The following is a 19237-nucleotide window of genomic DNA, read 5'->3' on the forward strand; positions in this document are numbered from 1 at the left end:
CTTCTATTCCCTAGCATCAAGAAAGACCATTTTCTAATGGGCCTGGTGTTCAAATGCAAGAAATGTCTAGAATGACAAGTCAAGTTTTCATGAACCTCCATGGCTCCTTTTACTATGTACAGTAAAGCTTCACAGCCAAAGACCTGTCTATCACTGCATCCATCTCTTCAATTACTTTCTAAAGTCTCCATCCATCAGAGATAATCACTGCTAACATATCACAATGGGATGTTCCTTTGATTTTGGAATAAAAAGCCATGCTACACTATTCTACCCCACTGCTCTAGTTCTCAATTTGATTGGACTACTTGTAGGACAATCCCTGAGCTTGGGATGGACTGCTTTGTGCATGATCCATTTCTGAGTACCAGTCAGCCATCTCACCACAGCAGCAGCCACTGAGTCTCAGCAGCTGAATCAATGACAAATCTCTCCAACAGAAACAGAAACAAATGCCAAAGGAGGGCCAGCAAGGAAGCAGACTGTAACTGTTACATCTGCAACTACATTAATCTCCTGCAAAATTGCAAAGGTTTAGAAGGGAAATGTAGAGACCCAACCATTCCAGTCAACAAAACAATAGCAGTTGTCTTACCTCTGGGATGTAGGAACTACTCAGTCACAGAACATTTTATGGTGGATTGCAGTACAAGATAAGAATTTCCTTCTGTGCATGTGTACACATAACAAATTAGATAATTGTTACAAATATACCTAACAACTGTGCCTTCTCCCTACCAGTGTATAATTCTTTTGACATTTTATTATGTGGAAGAGCCATCCAACAACCTAATAGCACAATTCCTGACCATTCTCCCCCAAAATGATGGAAGAGCCTGCTTGGTCTATGAAAGCTATCCAGCTGGCTATCAGAAAGGGGGTTCCAGCTCCAGGCGAGTCTGAACTTCTCATATTCTGCAAATCATTCAGTTTGGCCCTTTTCTACTTCTTGCTTATAACTTACAACAGGATCACAATAAATTTCATATTTTAGGAGGTACTAAGTACCTTCTTGGCCATCATCTCCTGAGGCTTAACCCTACCTCTGGTACTTAGAATTTAGCAGGCATCTGTCTTCAGAGAGTACCATTTTCCCACACATACAGGATACCATCTTTCAAGTTATTAAACTTACATTTACTTTTCTTGGAGATGCTGTTTCAAAAAAATATTTTGTCATATTTGTTTGTTATATCTTGAAAGCTTTTTCTTTTGTAAAGAGGGAGAGAATGGTAGTATGTACTGAGAAATGAAGACTTGGAAAATAATTGAAAGGAGTACAGGGTGTGGTAATTAAGTTCGGTATATGTGGTTAGTGGAAATAAGTCATTGTTACACTGAAAGAAAAATAATATGCAAATATTAAAAAGTAAAAAACACAGAAATGATGAGAATTAAACACTGAACACAGTTCTATCTATCTATCTATCTATCTATCTATCTATCTATCTATCTATCTACTTATCTATCTCTCATTTTCTCTCTACTGTCAGAATTTAAATAACACAGGCCCCGTCATGTTCTACTCATTTGGTTCGAAGCTGCTACAAGAGGACACTTTTTTCTGATGGATCTACAACCAGAAGTCTGGATGAACCTTCCAACTTTCAGTCATTGCCACTTGGAATGTGTCACATTATCTGACAAGTGGTCAGTCATGAAGGAAACTGCAAGGGTGAACGACAAAGACAGCCTACTGGCCTATGAAAAAGGACAGTCTTATTGCAGACCTTTGCCAAGCAATCCAAAATATGATACAATCTACATGGAGGAAAAGTTCTACTGAGCTGGACATGTTCCTACATGATACAGCAGTAGCTCAGTGTAAAAATGGTCCTAATGGAAAGTTCTGAGAGCTCATGTGAACGCAGGAGGAGAGCTAAACAGGCTCCAGGGTCATTTTCAATGAGGACTGACAGACACTGTCATAGTAGTGCTTGTTGAGGCAGTTAGAGTAAGAAATGTATATAAATGCACACTACACCCATGCCATAAGACAGTCTATAAATTCACCAGTGAATGACCAAAAAAGATAACAATTAAAACCAAAATGAGGAATACAGAAGATTTCTCCATATTTCATTAAAATTTTGCATTCCTATCTGTGAAGATACCCTGAGATGGGAAATGGGTTGTTCTTTTTTTTTTTTCAAATATAAAGGGAAATTGTAGGATAAAAGAGACAGCCAAAGAAACACACAGTGGCCCTGAAACCATGGCTCTAAAAGAAGAGCCAAAAGCTTAAAAAGGGCCAATAAAAGAAACAGACTATAGCCCTGAAACCAGAGCCAAAAGGTTAAAAATTGCCAGTGAATAAAAACACACTTGGGACCTGAAACCAGAGTCAAAGAAACACACTCTGCCCCTGACACACTCAGCACAAAAGCCAACCAATCCCTTAAAAAGAAAACCAACCAATCCCTGAGCACAAAATGTAACGAATCTCTGAGTTTGTCCAAACTCAGGGAATGGAATCTGAGCAATTCTCACCCTGAAAAGCTCCCCCACTAAGATGCTCTACTACATAAGCCCTGTACACGTTCAGTTGGGAAATGCTTTTATCCACTCTGTGAGAGGAATCAACCTTCCTGGATTCTTCCCTTCCAATAAATCTCTTGAATGAGGTTTGGGTGAGACCTTCTTTTGTCAGAAGGGAGCAGAGCAGAGAGGGAACATTAGCCACAGTCGAGAAGAGCAGAGCAGAACTGTAACTTTTGCTGGGGAAACCTTTCCCTAACAAAGCAGAGTGGTTGCATTGGGGAAAGCTTTAACTGGAACAGATGTAAGCTGCTAGCTTAAATTGACTTTGTGCTATTGCTTGGCTCTCAACTGCCAGGATCCCATTCCAACAAGCTGCAAAAATTACAAAAACACCTACATTGCCTTTTCATGTAACCTACCACCACATACCAACAAATGCCTTCCTGCTCCAGGTATTCCATCTCTATTTAGCCTTTTCTCAGAAAAAAGCATGGCAGAGAATGCTAGAAGCCCAGGATTCTGCAGAGACTTTTGTCAGGAGGAAGAAGCTTCAGTTACTGCCACACTCATTATACTTGTGGATGAAGAGAGAAGGCAGCCAACCTCAATGTCTAACAACTTCAAACTAAAAGAAGGGAGGCAAGATACAAAGAATGCCCATGTTACGAGACCAGAGTGAGATACAAGATGAGGAACCAAACAACAGAGGTTACCCCTCAAGTGCTTACTACAACCAGCAGCCTCCAATTACAAGCATCTTCACAATGAACAGAAGACCACTGCTTCTGGAAGTTCACCATGATACTTCCCACCACTCTAAGGATACAGGTTCACCCTAGTCCAAGAATCAAACCCTACCAAAAAGGGATGAAAAGCAGAGAAGGGAGATGTGAGTCCTGCATGGGTCAACACAGACTAAAGACGGCCTCTAGGAGAAGAAACCAAAATAGAAGATTCTTGGAGTTCATCATCAAAGGTGCATCAATACCCTGTTCTTCAACACAGTCAGAAAGGAACCCTTTGATCTCTTCCTTGGGTCATGGACAGAGGATGACAGCTCATAAATCAGATCAAGTGAAACAGTTTCACACCCACATTTCCTTCACGAAGGTGTTCCTCTCTTTCTTGCCCAATGCTACTGACTGTATGTACAGTGTATGATGATGGGACACTCTATGCTAGAAGGTGACACCTCATGGGAACAATAGACACAGCTTCATCGATAAACCTTATAAGAAGCTCTGCCAATACCCTGGACTAAACCTCATGAAAGGGGGACTTCCATGCCAGGATTGCCTCTTTCACTAGCCCACACCTCAGCCTCCGTGGCTACTGTTGGATTCCTGGCATTCTCTCTAACCAATCCCATCTGTTAGCTCAGAATCCGACCTTCCCATTGGCTGCTGCCCTGTCTATGACATCATTCTCCCTCCAACTCTACCGTCACCTGGTGGGTTCTTGGGTTTGTCATGGTGATGCCTGTAAACAAATTTGCATCATCACAGGTCACCTGTGACCAGTGACCAGTGACCAGTAAATGCTGTCTGATACTGGACACACTTGCCACTCAGGTCAGCTGATCAAACAAGGACAACCATTTCTCTTGCTCAATTGTACTGTGGATTGCTGATACTCTCCTTCCGACCATGGCAGGTAAGGAAAGAAACTTTAAAACATTTCTTTGGTTCACTTCTCCCCTTATTTTTACTATACTTTAAATCTTGGTTTAGTGGGGATACCATTGATGCTGATACAGTTACCTAGAATTGAATGTCACATTTAGATTTGGTTCTTACTGGGGTTAGAATACATGGAAATAAAGAAGAAACACTGCAGAGATGACTCTGATGTACACAAAGGCAGTTGCAAACTGAATGTTACAGATAACCACAGACTAAATAAAAAGACACAAGACATTGTCACATCCCAACCCATTATTATTCAGCCACACTGTTGAGATTAGTCTAGGTAAAGGTTTCCTGTCACATATAGAAAACAATATCCAGCTCTGATCCCTGGCTCTTACACTCTATCCAGTCCGTCTTCCACATCATCCTTCACATTTTTTGAACACTGGTTGTGTTGGATATTATCAACATGGGCTGGGTAATCCACAATCAGTTGTTCTCTGGACAAGAACTGACACACCAGTGTGTGCAAGAATTCTCACAAGGATTCCCAACTAGGAGAGTTACAAGAAATTAACAATTACTGTGGAAGTGTTCATTGAAGAATCAATTTAACCAACTATTAAATTAAGAAATAATCTTATTCAGAGATGAACTCCATAATACATTTGTACTCGCAAGACATCACATGAAACACAGGCAATCAACATGAAATGTTATCAGCAGGTTGTATTCATGTAGTCATATATGCATATGAGCTGAATGGTTATATAAAAGTAAGAGGTAATGACTTACAAAAAAAGTAGTGGGGAACAGAAGGAGCTAGATGACCAAGGGATTCTTAGCTGAATACAGTTCTTATCTATGAAATCCCTGATACATCGTTTCATTAAGAAAGCTCAGAGTAGAGCCAAGCCTGGTGGACATGGAAAGAACCTACAATGCCAGCACTCTGATGCAGAGGCAGGCCAGTCTGTGTGATTTCAAGGTCAGACTGATCTAGGTACAGAGACTTTCTCTCTCTGCATAGAGGAATCTCTGCACAGAACAAGACAAAGGCACAGGCATGAGAAGCTGTCTAAGGTTCTCCTACACTAAACACTTCTGTTCTGGGACACAGGTGTGAGGCAGTACCACAGCAGGTATCAGAACAAGACAAAGCAGGGCAAAGAAGGGTGTTGTCTAGTCCGAGCAAGGGTCAACGTGGATAAACTAGGAAGTGCATGCCCACACAGGAAGAACAGGCAGCTCATCAAATGAGTGTCATCCTATCCATTACCAAGAATCATTCTGAACCACTTGTTTAGGATATGTGAGGGAAAATAGGTCTCAGACTCTCCCAGACAGAACAAACTGCAGATAACAAAGATCCTCATGGGAAGCCACACAGATTCCATCTCACTGTTCTTCCCACTTTCCTCTTGCTTCCTACAGAAAATTTCCAAAGTGCACCATTCTGTGGGACAGAATGTGCTCTGCAGCCCTCTGTGCCTGTGCTGAGGAATGCCACACCTTTAGCAGGAAGTGTGTGCAACTTCTTCAGAGTCTCCACCCCAGCTGTGGGTTCAGCATGGCTCCTGACATCAGACTCCAGCATTTGTTGCCATCAGCTCATGGACAGTGCCCACCCCTACTTACCAGCTGGCACAACCATGGTGACTACACTGACTGACCAGGGCCAGAGCTCTGCCTCAGCACTCTCCTATGCAGTTGTTCTCCAGTGGGATCCCACGGGAAGCATTGACAGGAGGCGAGCTGCACTCCAGGACTTCACTGTAACTGTCATTGACCAGAATACCACATTCTCCTCCTTGTCTATGACAGCCCAGGGTGATACTATTTTAGATCCCATTGCCTTAGTCCTCTCCTATCCAACACTATCTGCCAGCCTTGTTCAGGCCACACCACCACAGGTGCCAAATCAAGGATACAACCTGGCACCTTCCTACCAGGAGGGCACCCAGGTCTATTACTATGACCTCAATAGCCTGGGTCCTCTGATGGCTGGAGAACTCAGGCAGTGCCTGCAGGCCTGTAGCTCTGTGTCCTATTCTGGGGATCAGGCATCAGGGATTGTGATGATGCCAAAGGAGATTCAGCCAACAAATGTCCAAACACCCTTCTCCACCTCTGCCATCTAATATCCCACACCTGCTCATGACATGACAGACACCAGTCTTCAAGGTGAGTAAAGCCAGGAGGGGAGGAGTGAGATCAGCACTCAAAGCAGACACAGCTCGACCTTTCAGCAGTGGATGTCCTCAGGGAGAAAGGATGGGAGTCCTGAGAGCTCAGCCTTGGCCTGGCTCACCATCCCCATCTTCAGTCTCTGTAATGACTAACAATGCAGGGCAATGAGTGGCACCCATCCTCTATTAAGACATGTCCAAGGACACCACCACAGACACACGTCACTGACCTAGCTAATCAGTCCCATGCACCGTTACACAGCAATCACCTGCGGGAAGCCTTCCTTGGCAGTGGATGGGTTCTGCAGAGAATGTAAGGAGTCAGCGGTGAAGGAAGTGAGCCAGGCCATGGTGGTTGGGAGAATCTTGTAGCCTGACTAACTAGCAGCCAGAGTGTTTTTCTTTATTTATACAGAATTTACTTAGCAGACATTCATGATGTTCCAAAACATGGATCATCATTTTTGGTTTTGGACACTTCCTTTTGCTCATCTTTTAGTCATCATTTGTAAACTATGATCAAACAGAGTTATTATTTCCAATCATTTTTTCTCAGGTTTTGACATCATTAATAAACAGATTAATCATTCTCACTCATTAGCCCCATAGCCCTATTTTTAATAATCTAGAGGCATATGATAGTCTGTGCTCAGGCCTGTTAGTTTGGTTACTTCAAGGGCACTAGACCAAAACAAAATCCTCAACCATCCTGGGCATTTTGTCTTGTCCCAAGCAATGTATTATTAACTCTTAGTGGTCAGAGTGCCCAGGAGAAATCCTTAGGCTAAAGATGCTGCAGTTATTATTCAAATTCTGACATAATACAATCAATGTTCACATTTATCTCCTTATAGAATTTGTCTGTATGTTTAATCCTGGCATTCTGTTGTTCCTTGATATTGTGACATTATAGTGGCTCTACATGAGCTAACTTCTAAGACAGGGAGGTTGTAACACCTCATACTTTCATCATCTTTCCACTCCATACTTTACTTATCAATATGTCTCTATGTAGGGCAGAGTTGTATGTCATGTAATTGTCTGAGTGTACAGTGGGAAGAGCCTTGTAATCTGAACTGTGGACAATTCCTCTAGCCCACCGAATCTTGTTGGCCTTTTTAATTTTACTTTGTTTTGAATAGCTTGTCCCTGTGTAAGTACAGGGACAGATGTTTCAAGAATATCTAATAGCCTCTTGAAGAAACCTCTGGCTTCTTTATGTGTCACAACATCCAAGGCGTAAAGAAGACCTTCAAGTAGATAAGGATATCTCCCTCAAAGTGTGTGTGGGGGGAATAGTATGTTCAGGACTTTACTGGGTAAGCTTAGAAGCAGCATGCCTGGGAGAAGGCATAAATGATTCATAAGGAATTTTCTATCAATGCAACATACCCAAATTGTACAAATATTAAAAGTGCCCCATTAAAAGTGTAACAGGTGAAAACCAAAGGTGGCATGGCAGCCATCATGTGGCTCAGCTTTGCTGGATCTTTGTCAAGCAGCAGTTCTGGCATTATGACTTCTGCCATTCCATTCAGATATGGCTGTGTCAATCACCTACTTCCTAATCTGTTGCTCAGTGCTATAGAGGACACCAAGGCCTTTCTGTTTGGGAACACTTTATTTTCTCTGGGTTCAATTCTGACTCTAGAGCAGTGCAACTCCAAATCTGTCCTAGAAGAAGTATTACTCGCAGATTCCAAGTGCTGGCCCTGCCACTTTCTTACAAGCATAAGTGCATTGAGAGTCCAGTATACCCGGTGTACCAGTGTACAACTGCTAAGTTGGGCAAAGCTTCTCTCTCTCTCTCTCTCTCTCTCTCTCTCTCTCTCTCTCTCTCTCTCTCTCTCTCTCTCTCACACACACACACACACACACACACACACTCTCTCTCTCACACTTTCATTGGCTCTGTCCCTCTCTCTCACTTCTTTTTTTTGCAATGGTTATTCAGAAGTGAGCCAAGTCTATGCATGATCATTATGATATGTTCTCTACCACAGAGTCACACAAACCTAACATTTCACCTTCTGAACCCAATTTTCATATCATTAAAACAAGACTGTGAAATGTGGAGCTGGAGGAAATCCAGGGTTGTAGAAATGATTGCCTTGCAGGAGTGAGGAACTGGGTTTGGATACCTGAACCCATTTAGGAAGTCAGGCAACTGGGGGCATTTGAGTAATGCCAAGAGTTGGAAGACAAGGGTAAGTTCTTGAAAATTGTGGACCGGACAAGTTGCCTGATACCAAACTTTCACGAAAATGAGGGTCACTCTTACAGAGACATGGGAAAGAAAAGGGAGGACCACACCCCAAGGGAATTCTGTCACTTCCCCATGATCACTATGCATGCACACAACACACAAACAATGAGGAAAACACAAACATCTGAGAAAACATGATATCACATGGTTAGCAGAAATAAGACAGTGGTCACAAGTCTTCCAACAGATATGCTGCCTGTGCTACTCAAGCAGAACTCATAGGAAAGCCTTCCCCACTGCTGTAGGCGTCTGAGTACTGAGGTGCACTGAAAATTGGGGAGCACCTCACTTACCAGGCACTGACTTCTTCCTTGACTCTTTTTCAGTGGTGAAAATGGAGACATCCCTGGGATTCACAACTTCAGGCCAGACACTATGCTGCAGAGTCCAGACCTCTGCATTGCCTGCACCCAGGATGTCCAAAAGACACCGCCTGTCCATGGGTCTGGTTATTAACTGCCCCCATTGACAGTTTTTTGGAATTCCTGCCCTTGCCTCCTGCTCTGAGCTTGGAACAAACAGAGAATAATGACTTGGATTTGATGACAGCTGATCTATCAACTCCTCTGGATGCCTATGAGGGCATAAAAGAAAGCCAAGACCCATCACTTCTCCCTTTAGCACATGCCAACATGCAGCAGGCCTTGAGCTACACTGATTCAGGGAGCCTAAAACAGAAGCTTTCTCCTGACAATGCCACCTTGGGAAGCAGCAGCCTTGGTCAGGATGAGCCTGGGATGCTGCAGAGTGTGACGGTCTCCAGCATGGACTTTGCAGATATGACTACACTGGTGGCAGATATTCACCTTCCTGTAATCTTCAACTCCCTCACTGAAATGAACCAATTCCAAGATCCCACAGCAACCCAATCCAAAGACATCATGAGTGATCAGGGTCAGGAAAGCATCATCAGTGTGCAATTGGACCACGTGAAAAAGAATGGCCAGAAAGTCTTGAGATGCTTGATGGACCTTCTCAGGCCAGAATCCATTCAAGGACCTGGTGAGGGAGAAGAGGCTGTGGGCAGTGCTATGTCCAGTGAAGGGGCTATTGACAACATGCCCAAGCACATGGAGGGCAAAGCCCAGAAAGCCACACCCAGGATGCCCAGCAGAGCTAGGGCTGAGGGGCAAGACAAGACCAAGAGAACCAGAAAAAACAACTCCAAGAAAACAGAGGAGCTGAAGCAGTAAAGGAACAGAGTCAAGGAGGAAGACAACACCACCAAGCCAAAGAACCAGAGGAAGAGGAATCCACCCGAGCTCTGCTATGACAGCTTTAAAAAGCCTCGAACTCACCTCGGCATGCACATGCTAGAATCTGTGCAAGTCTTTCACCCACTGGGGAAGAAGAGTGAGAAGAAAAGTGGCATCTCCTCCTCCTAGGCTCAGCTGAACCTCAGCAGCAACAAAGATCCCAGGACAGGTCCAGTCACCACATCCCTTCTGGATGTGCCATGTGATGGCCGAGGCCCTGGTAAAACCCCGAGCAATGCTCAGAGACCAGAGAGCAATGCTCACAGGGAGTGTCCATCTCCATCCCAGTATGAGCTGCCCCCACCTGGGAATGTCAAGTTAGTACCTCTGCCTTTTCCAGCCCTGGACAAGCGGCAAGCCAGACTGGTTTCTAGAAAGCCTCTCTCCCTGGCTTCATGCAGGGCCCCCCGGGCCCCGCAGTACACCCTGTGAGGCCTCATTCACACTCGGCTCTGCGTACCACACTCAATCCATCTAAACCAGCTCCTGCCAGCACTTCTTTGATGGCCTCTGACAAGCCAGTTCTGCCTATTGCTACCAGTGCCACACGAGCTAACATAACCAACCCCATCCAGTCTTGCACTGGGCCTCAGCGAGCTGCCTCTAGGCCTGGACCCTACAGGGCATCATCTCACTCTTCACTCCAGAAGGAGCTTGCCTCTGCTGACAAGAACAAGGCCCCATCAACCCCCAAACCTCAAATCCAATATCTGCTACAAGACTTCAGCCACCAACCTATTCCATGGAGGAAAGTCCACATTCCAGGGCCAGTCATCTCACAGCCCATCACAGAAGAGCAGAGACCAGAGAGGGAGGCCATGAAGAGGCAGGCTCAACAGGAGAGAGAGAATGCTGCCAAGTACACCTCTCTGGGAAAACCAGAGCTCTTCCTTCAGAGGCAGAAGGATATGGAAATTTCTAGATATTTTGGCTATGTCATGTATGGGCTGGCCTGGAGTTTGGAACACAGTACTATTCAACATAGACAAGGTGAGCCATTGACCCAGATATACATGTATACGTTGGACTTAAAGATTTGGGTGAATGTGTACATAAATAGGTACATATGGAGTTAAGCAGGTTAATGTGTAGATCCAAGAATATTTAAATAAATGGTCGGACAGTTTCTATACTTGTAAATATTTGAAGACACTAAAAGTGACTGGAGATGCTAAAATTGGATATTTCATCCATGAGTAAGTATATAGAAGACTTTGATTGTTTCTTCGTACCTTTACTGTTATTCATTTGTGTTGCCAAAGTAGTAATATGTGATATATTAATATATCATATGCTATAAATCACTGGTAGTATTTTTATTTAAGGTAAAAGTAATTAGCTAAAACCTGGACTGGTTATAAAATTATTTTGACTTTTATTTTCATTATACTGGTTTTTGAACTTGGTATGTTTCCTATAGTGTATACTGTTATAGTAAACACACTCCTGTTCTCACCACACTTCCTCCCATTTTGAATCACTCACTTCAGTCCTTTAACCATTACTAGTCTTGGGCAGAGCTCCTCCTGAAATTTCATAACATGAAATACAGGATTCCATATATGCACCATCAAGGACATACTTTAAAGAGAAAATATACAAGGTTGAACAATTTCCTGAGAAGGGTTTCATTTGTTTACTCTTTGTCTCAAGTTGTATCCATCTTTGAAATCACCCATTAATACTTTATTTTGTGTTTGTGTGTTTGTTTGTCTACCTGAATTCCTGTGGAACAAATGTGTGGAGTGCCCACAGAGGTCAGAAGAGGCCATCGGATCTCTGAAGTTTGTAATTAAGAGATTGAAAGCCACAATAAGGGGCTCTGAAGCAAGCCTGGGGACTCTGCAAAAAAGCAAGTATTCTTATCTACTAAGCCATCTCATGAGCCTCAGTTGAATCCACATACTGCAAACAACATAACTTCATTTTCTCTATGGCTGAAAAAGACTTCACGTTCTACGAACATCTCATTTTCTTCACCCATGGCAATGCTGTTGGACACCATGCTTGGTTCCCTAATATTCTTGAAACGGTGCTGCAGTCAACACTGATGGACAAGTACCTCTCTAATATATTGAGTTCTTTGGAAAGACATATATGATCCATGGGGTGGGCCAGGTTTAGGCTTTTGGAGGATTCTCCACACTGACATCCAATCAGGCTGGAAATCTTTCCATCCTCAGCATTGTATAGCATTCCTTTATGTGAACTCTCTCAGTGGTGGCTGTCATTTCTTTTCTAGTTGGCCTTGGATGTCATCTAGGAGGGTCACTATGCATTTCCCTGATTCCTCCTCCATCTGAATCTTTGTATGTCCAAACTCTCGTTTTTATGAAATAGGGGAGGACTGTCTTTCTCTTTGCACTTTACTACCTGGGTTGCCTTCTTTCTTATGATTTATGTATTTTATCTAATTCTAAATAATCTAAATATTAATCTTCTCACAGGGGTAGCAATAGCAAAGATGTCCTCCTGTTCTCTAGGACCCCCTCTCAAATAACTGTTTCTTTTTTTTCTGGCAACAAATGCTTTACTTCCCCAAGAGACCATTTGTCAAATACGTCCCAGATTTCTGACGTGTGATTTCCTCCATCCTGGGCTGTCTCTAAACATCCAACACTTTGGCATACTCTGTGCTCTAATACTGTCAGTGTTACTCAGACTATGGCCTCAGAGGCATTTGGCATTTCTTTGACAGGGTGACACATAGGAAACATAACGCATTGATTTGCTAATTTGCTTTCAGATTCTTGAGACAGGTTCTCTCTCCATAACCCTGCATGTTCAGGAACTAACTATTTTGATCTGGCTACCCTTGAACTCACAATCATCATCCTGCCTCTACCTATGCCACTCCCTTTGCCTCTGTCTATGACTCTGCCTCTGCTTCTGCAATTTCCCAGGCACTGACCCTGCCTCAAGTGTGCTGAGACTAAAGTAATGCTCCAAAGAGTCAAATGGAATCAAGTTTCTTTCTGTCTATGTGGATATCCAGGTTTCCCAGCATGATTGGATGAAGAGGACATGTGTAAGCCAAGGTGCATTTTTGGTACCTACCCAAAACCTGAAGAGATTTAACTGAATGTGTTTACAACTGGAACTCAACACAGACTGCTGTTTCTAAATATCTGCAGATTTGGCAGAGATCCTAAGAATGTCATCCAGCTGTTGTAGAGGCCTAAGTGCAGAGGTGCACTGAGAGGAGGGGACATCTCAATTACCAGGGACTGACTCCTTCCTTGACTCTTTTTCAGTAGTGCAAAGGGAGACTTCCCTGGGAATCACACCTCAAGCCAGACACTCCCTCAGCTGCAGAACATATCTCTGCTTCTCCTGCACCCTGGATTACCAGATGAGGACACCACCTGTTGATGGTGGCAAGTCATTAAGTACCCCCTCAGCCTTCAGAATTCCTGACATTTCCACAAGCTCCATGCCTAGAACAAACAGAGAATGACAACCTGCATGAGATGGTAGCAAATCTGTCAATGCCTCTGGAAGCCTATGAGTGCACGAAAGAGAAACAAGACCCATCTCTCCTCCCTTCAGCACACCTCAACATGCAGCATCCCTTGCACTTCACTGATGCTGGGAGCCTAGGGCAGAAGCTTGCTTCTGACAATGCCACATTGGGAAGCAGCAGTCATGGTCAGGATGAGCCTGGGACATGCACAGTGTGTTGGCCTCCAGCATAGACTTGCAGACATGACTACACTGATGGCAGAAGTTCACCTCCCCAAATGATCAACTCCCTCTCTGAACTAAACCAATTCCAGGTTCCCACAGCCACCCAATGCAAAGGCTCCATAGTCATCAGGAGGAATCAGGCCCAGTAAAGATAAGGTGTCCTCAGCACACCCTTAAACCAGTTGAGGATGAAGGAAGAGAAAGTTTCTAATCTGCTTTATGGAGCTACTTGGGGCAGAATCCAATGTCAGGATCTGGTGGAGGGAGAGAGGCTGGGACCAGTGTTGTGGCCAGACAAGGGGCTATTGACAACATGGCCAAGCAAATAGAGGGCAAAGCTCAGAAAGCCACACTCTGTAGGCCCAGCAGACCTAGGGTTCATGAGCAAGACCAGACCAAGAGAACTAGAGAAAACAACTCCAAGAAAGCTGTGAGAGCTGAGGCCATCAAGTCACAGAGTCAAGGCAGAAGACAAGCCCACTGTCCTCAACAACAAGAGGAAGCAGGATCTACCTGAGCTCAGCCATGATACCTTTAAAAAGCTTCAAACCAACCTCAGCATGCACATGCTGGATCTGTGATGGTCTGTCACTCACTGTGGAAGCAGGGAGAGAAGAAAACTGGCATCTCCTGAACCTTCAACTCTTTGTGCTACTCTGTGCTCTAATAGTAACAGAGTTTGTTACACTTTGGCCTCTGAGGCATTTGGCATTATCTTTTTCCAGGGTTACATATAGTAAACAGAATTCATTTATTTATTAGCTCACTTTTAGATTCTTGAGACAGGGACCTTCTCCATAGCCCAGCATATCCTGGAACTGGCTGCACTGACCAAGTAATCATTGAACTCACAAAGATCTTTGCCTCTGCCTCTCCCTCTGCCTCTGCCTCTCTCTGCCTCTCTCTGCCTCTCTCTCTGCCTCTCTGCCTCTCTGCCTCTCTGCCTCTCTCTCTCTGCCTCTCTCTCTGCCTCTCTCTCTGCCTCTCTGCCTCTCTCTGCCTCTCTGCCTCTGCCTCTGCCTCTGCCTCTGCTTCTGCCTCCTCCTCAGCAAATGCCTCAAGAGCACTGGGACTAAAGGAATTCTCCAACAAGCCAAGTGGAATCAAGGTTCTTTCTGTACATGTGGATAACCATGTTTCCCAGCAAGGCTCGATGAAGAGACCATTTGTAATCCATGGTGCATTTTTTGTACATACCTAAAATCTAAAGAGACTTAACTGCAAGTGTTTACAACTGGAACTTAACTTGGATTCATTTTTTTCTGACAATCTGTTTTGTTTCAGTTGTAGGCTGTGCTTGCTACAATGTCTGTGAAGCACTGACCTCTAATGAGGTTGGCTTATGCTATGTTGAGGACTTTTTGCTTTTGTGGTAAAGTTTTTATTGCTTTTCTACTTCTAAGAAGTAGGGCATCACAATTTTGCTGAGCGATTGTATTCAAGCTGTCCATAGAGTTTCATCATGTATATATCTTAAAAATATCTAAACCCCAACTACTGTGTAGGCCCCAAATTGTCCATTCTAATAAAGGCTATGTCCAGAGTCACCCAATTAGAAAATGCTAACAAAGACAGCATGAAAAGATCCCACCTTCTGTATGCAATGATCCTCACAGGGACAATTTTCGATTAACAGAATGATGAATAGCAATGGCTTAGGGAGGCCTCTGGTTTTCTCTCTCTCTCTGCGTGGCTTTAACTAGAGATTTGGACACTGCCATGAGACTACTGTGCTTCACTTTACACCTTAGGAACAAAAGAAAGGCATTTGGACAGATATCTTCCAATCTTGATATTATTATTTTAATTTTGTTTTCAAATTAAGGATCTCATAGAACAACCCTTATTAAATAAATATCAGGAAGCATTTTTCTTATTAAAGCATTAATACAATGCTCTTCTTTTATGTATTCTTCTCAGTGACTATTAATTTTCATTGTACTATTCATTGAACACGTTTTTCTTAAAACATTACATTGTATACTGAGCCCAGAAACTCGGTTACTTACACCTACTCATTCCTTAACTCTCAACACAAATCTTAGCAATTGTTCTGCTCCACAAAATTGCCTCCAATGTCATGAATGGAAACATGTAGGTAAGTAAAATCTAGGATTGATATATAGAGACAGGATCAGGAGATATTTGTCTGGGGCTGGATACACTTGGTACAATATGATTATCTCAAGTTAAAAGAATTCTCCTGCAATCACCTTGACTGCATTCATCACTTTAGCTGAAATGAGTTCCATGGTGTGTAGACATCACATATTCCCTATCCATTGCTGTTACTAAAGCAAGATCAGGCCGTAACATAGATATTCCTGAAAAATGCGGCAAACTACACTGATGTGCAAAGCAATAACATGATCAATTTCTTGTAATAGTAAGGATGAGATATGTGGAAGACCAGGTGTTGGTGTTTAAAGGCTCTCCACACTGAAATTCATAGAAGGTAGAATACTTCACATTATACCCACCAACTTATTGGTATTTCCTGTGGAAGCAATACATGGAAGTCCATTACTTTCAGTTAACTCTCCACTTCTTCTATTCTCTAGCTTCCCAAAACACCATTTTCCACCAGGGCCTGGTGTTCAAATGCAAGTAACATTTAGAATGACAAGTCAAGTTATTATGACTCTCTATGGCTCCTTCTACTATGTACAGTTAAGCTTCACAGCCACAGACCTGTCTATCACTGCATTAATCTGTTCAATTACTTTCTAAGGTCTCCATCCATCTGAGGTAATCACTGCTAAGACATCACAATGGGATGTTCACTTGATTTTGGAATAGAAAGCCATGCTACTCTATTCTACCCCACTGCTCTAGCTCTCAATTCGATTGGGCTCCTACTTGCAGGACAATCCCTGAGCTTTGGATGGACTGCTTTGTGCATGGTCCATTTCTGAGTACCAGCCTGCCATCTGACCACAACAGCAGCCACTGAGACTCAGCAACCTAAACGATAACAACTCTTTCCATCAGCAACAGAAACAAATGCCAAAGGAAGAACAGCAAGGAGCAGACTATAACAATTACATCTGCACCTGAAGCTACATTAATCTCCTGCAAAGGCAAGGCTCAGAAGGGATATATAGAGACCCAGACACTCCATTGAACAAAACATTAGCAATTATCTTCCAACTGGGACCTAGTACCTCCTCACTCACAAGAGATTTTAAGGTGGATTATACTACATGATAAGAATTCCCTTCTGGGGCATTACATACTCATCACAGGAAAGATCCACCAAGATGAAGTTTCAATTCTGAACATTTATGCCCCAAACACAAGGGCACCCACATATGTAAAAGAAACATTACTAAAGCTTAAACCACATATAAAACCCCACACATTAATAGTGGGAGACCTCAACACCCCACTTTCACCAATGGACAAATCTCCGAAATCAAAACTTAACAGAGAAATAAAGGATTTAACTGATGTCATGACTCAAATGGACTTAATCAATATCTACAGAACATTCCATCCTAACAAAAAAGAATATACCTTCTTCTCAGTGCCCCATGGAACCTTCTTTAAAATTGACCACATACTTGGCCACAAAACAAATCTCAACAGATACAAAAAAATTGGAATAACTTCCTGTGTTCTATCAGACAACCATGGTCTAAAGTTAGATTTCAACAATAACAAAAACTACAGAAACCCTACAATCTCATGGAAACTGAATAATACTCAACTGAATCACCAATGGGTTAAGGAAGAAATAAAGAAAGAAATTAAAGACTTCCTAGAGATCAACAAAAATGAAGACACCACATATCCAAACCTATGGGACACTATGAAAGCAGTGCTAAGAGGGAAATTCATAGCACTAAATGCCCACATAAATAAGTGGGAGAAATCTCACACTAGTGACTTAACAGCACACCTGAAAGCTCTAGAACAAGAAGAAGCAAAGTCTCCCAAGAAAAATAGACACCAGGAAATTATCAAAGTGAGAGCTGAAATCAATAAAATAGAAACAAAGAGAACAATACATAAATTAATGAAATAAGGGGTGGTTCTTTGAGAAAATCAACAAGATAGACAAGCCCTTATCCAAACTAACCAAAAGACAGAGAGAGAGCATTCAAATCAACAAAATCAGAAATGAAAAGGGGGACATAACAAAAAACAATGAGGAAATCCAGAGAATCATCAGGTCATACTTCAAACACCTCTACTCCACAAAACTGGAAAACCTAAAAAAATGGATAACTTTCTGAATAGGTACCACATACCTAAGTTAAATCAAGACTAGATAAACTATTTAAATAGTCCAATAACCCCTAAGGAAATAGAAACAGTCATTAAAAGTCTCCCAACCAAAAAAAGCCCAGGAGCAGATGGTTTCAGCGCAGAATTCTACCAGATCTTCAAAGAAGAGTTAATACCAATACTCTCTAAATTGTTCCACACAAAAGAAACAGAAGGAATATTACCAAACTCCTTCTATGAGGCTACAATTACCCTGATTCCTCAACCAAACAAGGATACAACAAAGAAAGAGAACTACAGACCGATCTCCCTCATGAACATTGATGCAAAAATACTCAATAAAATACTGGCAAACAGACGCCAAGAACACATCAAAACAATTATCCACCATGATTAAGTAGGCTTCATTCCAGGGATGCAAGGGTGGTTCAACATTCGAAAGTCCATCAATGTAATACACCATATAAACAAACTCAAAGAAAAAAACACATGATCATCTCACTAGATGCAGAAAAGGCATTTGACAAAATCCAGCACCCCTTCATGATAAAGGTCTTGGAGCGGTCAGGAATACAGAGAACATACCTAAACATAACAAAGGCAATTTACAGCAAGCCAACAGCCAACATCAAAGTAAATGGAGAGAAACTCAAAGCAATTCCACTAAAATCAGGAATGAGGCAAGGCTGTCTGCTCTCTCCATATTTACTCAATATAGTACTTGAAGTTCTAGCCAGAGCAATAAGACAACATAAGGAGATTAAGGGGATACAAATTGGAAAGGAAGAAGTCAAGCTTTCCCTATTTGCAGATGACATGATAGTATACTTGAGTGACCCCAAAGATTCCACCAAGGAACTGATACAGCTTATAAACACCTTCAGCAACACAGCAGGATACAACAACAACTCAAAAAAATCAGTAGCCCTCCTATATACAATGGACAAAGAAGCCGAGAAAGAAATCAGAGATACATCACCCTTTACTATAGCCACAAATGACATAAAATACCTTGGGGTAACACTAACCAAGCAAGTGAAGGACCTATATGACAAGGACATTAAGTCCCTGAAAAAAGAAATTGAAGAAGATGTCAGAAAATGGAAAGATCTCCCATGCTCATGGATAGGCAGGATTAACATAGTAAAAATGGCAATCTTACCAAAAGCAATCTACAGATCCAATTCAATCTCCATCAAAATACCAACACAATTCTTCACAGACCTGGAAAGAATAATACTCAACTTCATATGGAAAAACAAAAAAACCCAGGATAGCCAAAAGAATCCTGTATAATAAAACAACCTCTGGAGGCATCACGATCCCTGACTTCAAGCTGTACTATAGAGCTACAGTAATTAAAACAGCTTGGTACTGACATAAAACCGATATGTGGACCAGTGGAATCGAATTGAAGACCCTGACATTAATCCACACACCTATGAACACATAATTTTTGACAAAGAAGCCAAAAGTGCACAATGGAAAAAAGAAAGCATC

General features: G+C 42.5%; 1 pseudogene; it reads left to right on the top strand.

The window, feature by feature from the left end:
• The first annotated feature begins 4127 nt into the window (after positions 1–4127).
• Positions 4128–11656, top strand: LOC131904622 (uncharacterized protein C2orf78 homolog; annotated as a pseudogene).
• Positions 11657–19237: the final 7581 nt, after the last annotated feature.

Source organism: Peromyscus eremicus, chromosome 1 (assembly GCF_949786415.1).
Source record: "Peromyscus eremicus chromosome 1, PerEre_H2_v1, whole genome shotgun sequence".
NCBI lineage: Eukaryota > Metazoa > Chordata > Mammalia > Rodentia > Cricetidae > Peromyscus > Peromyscus eremicus.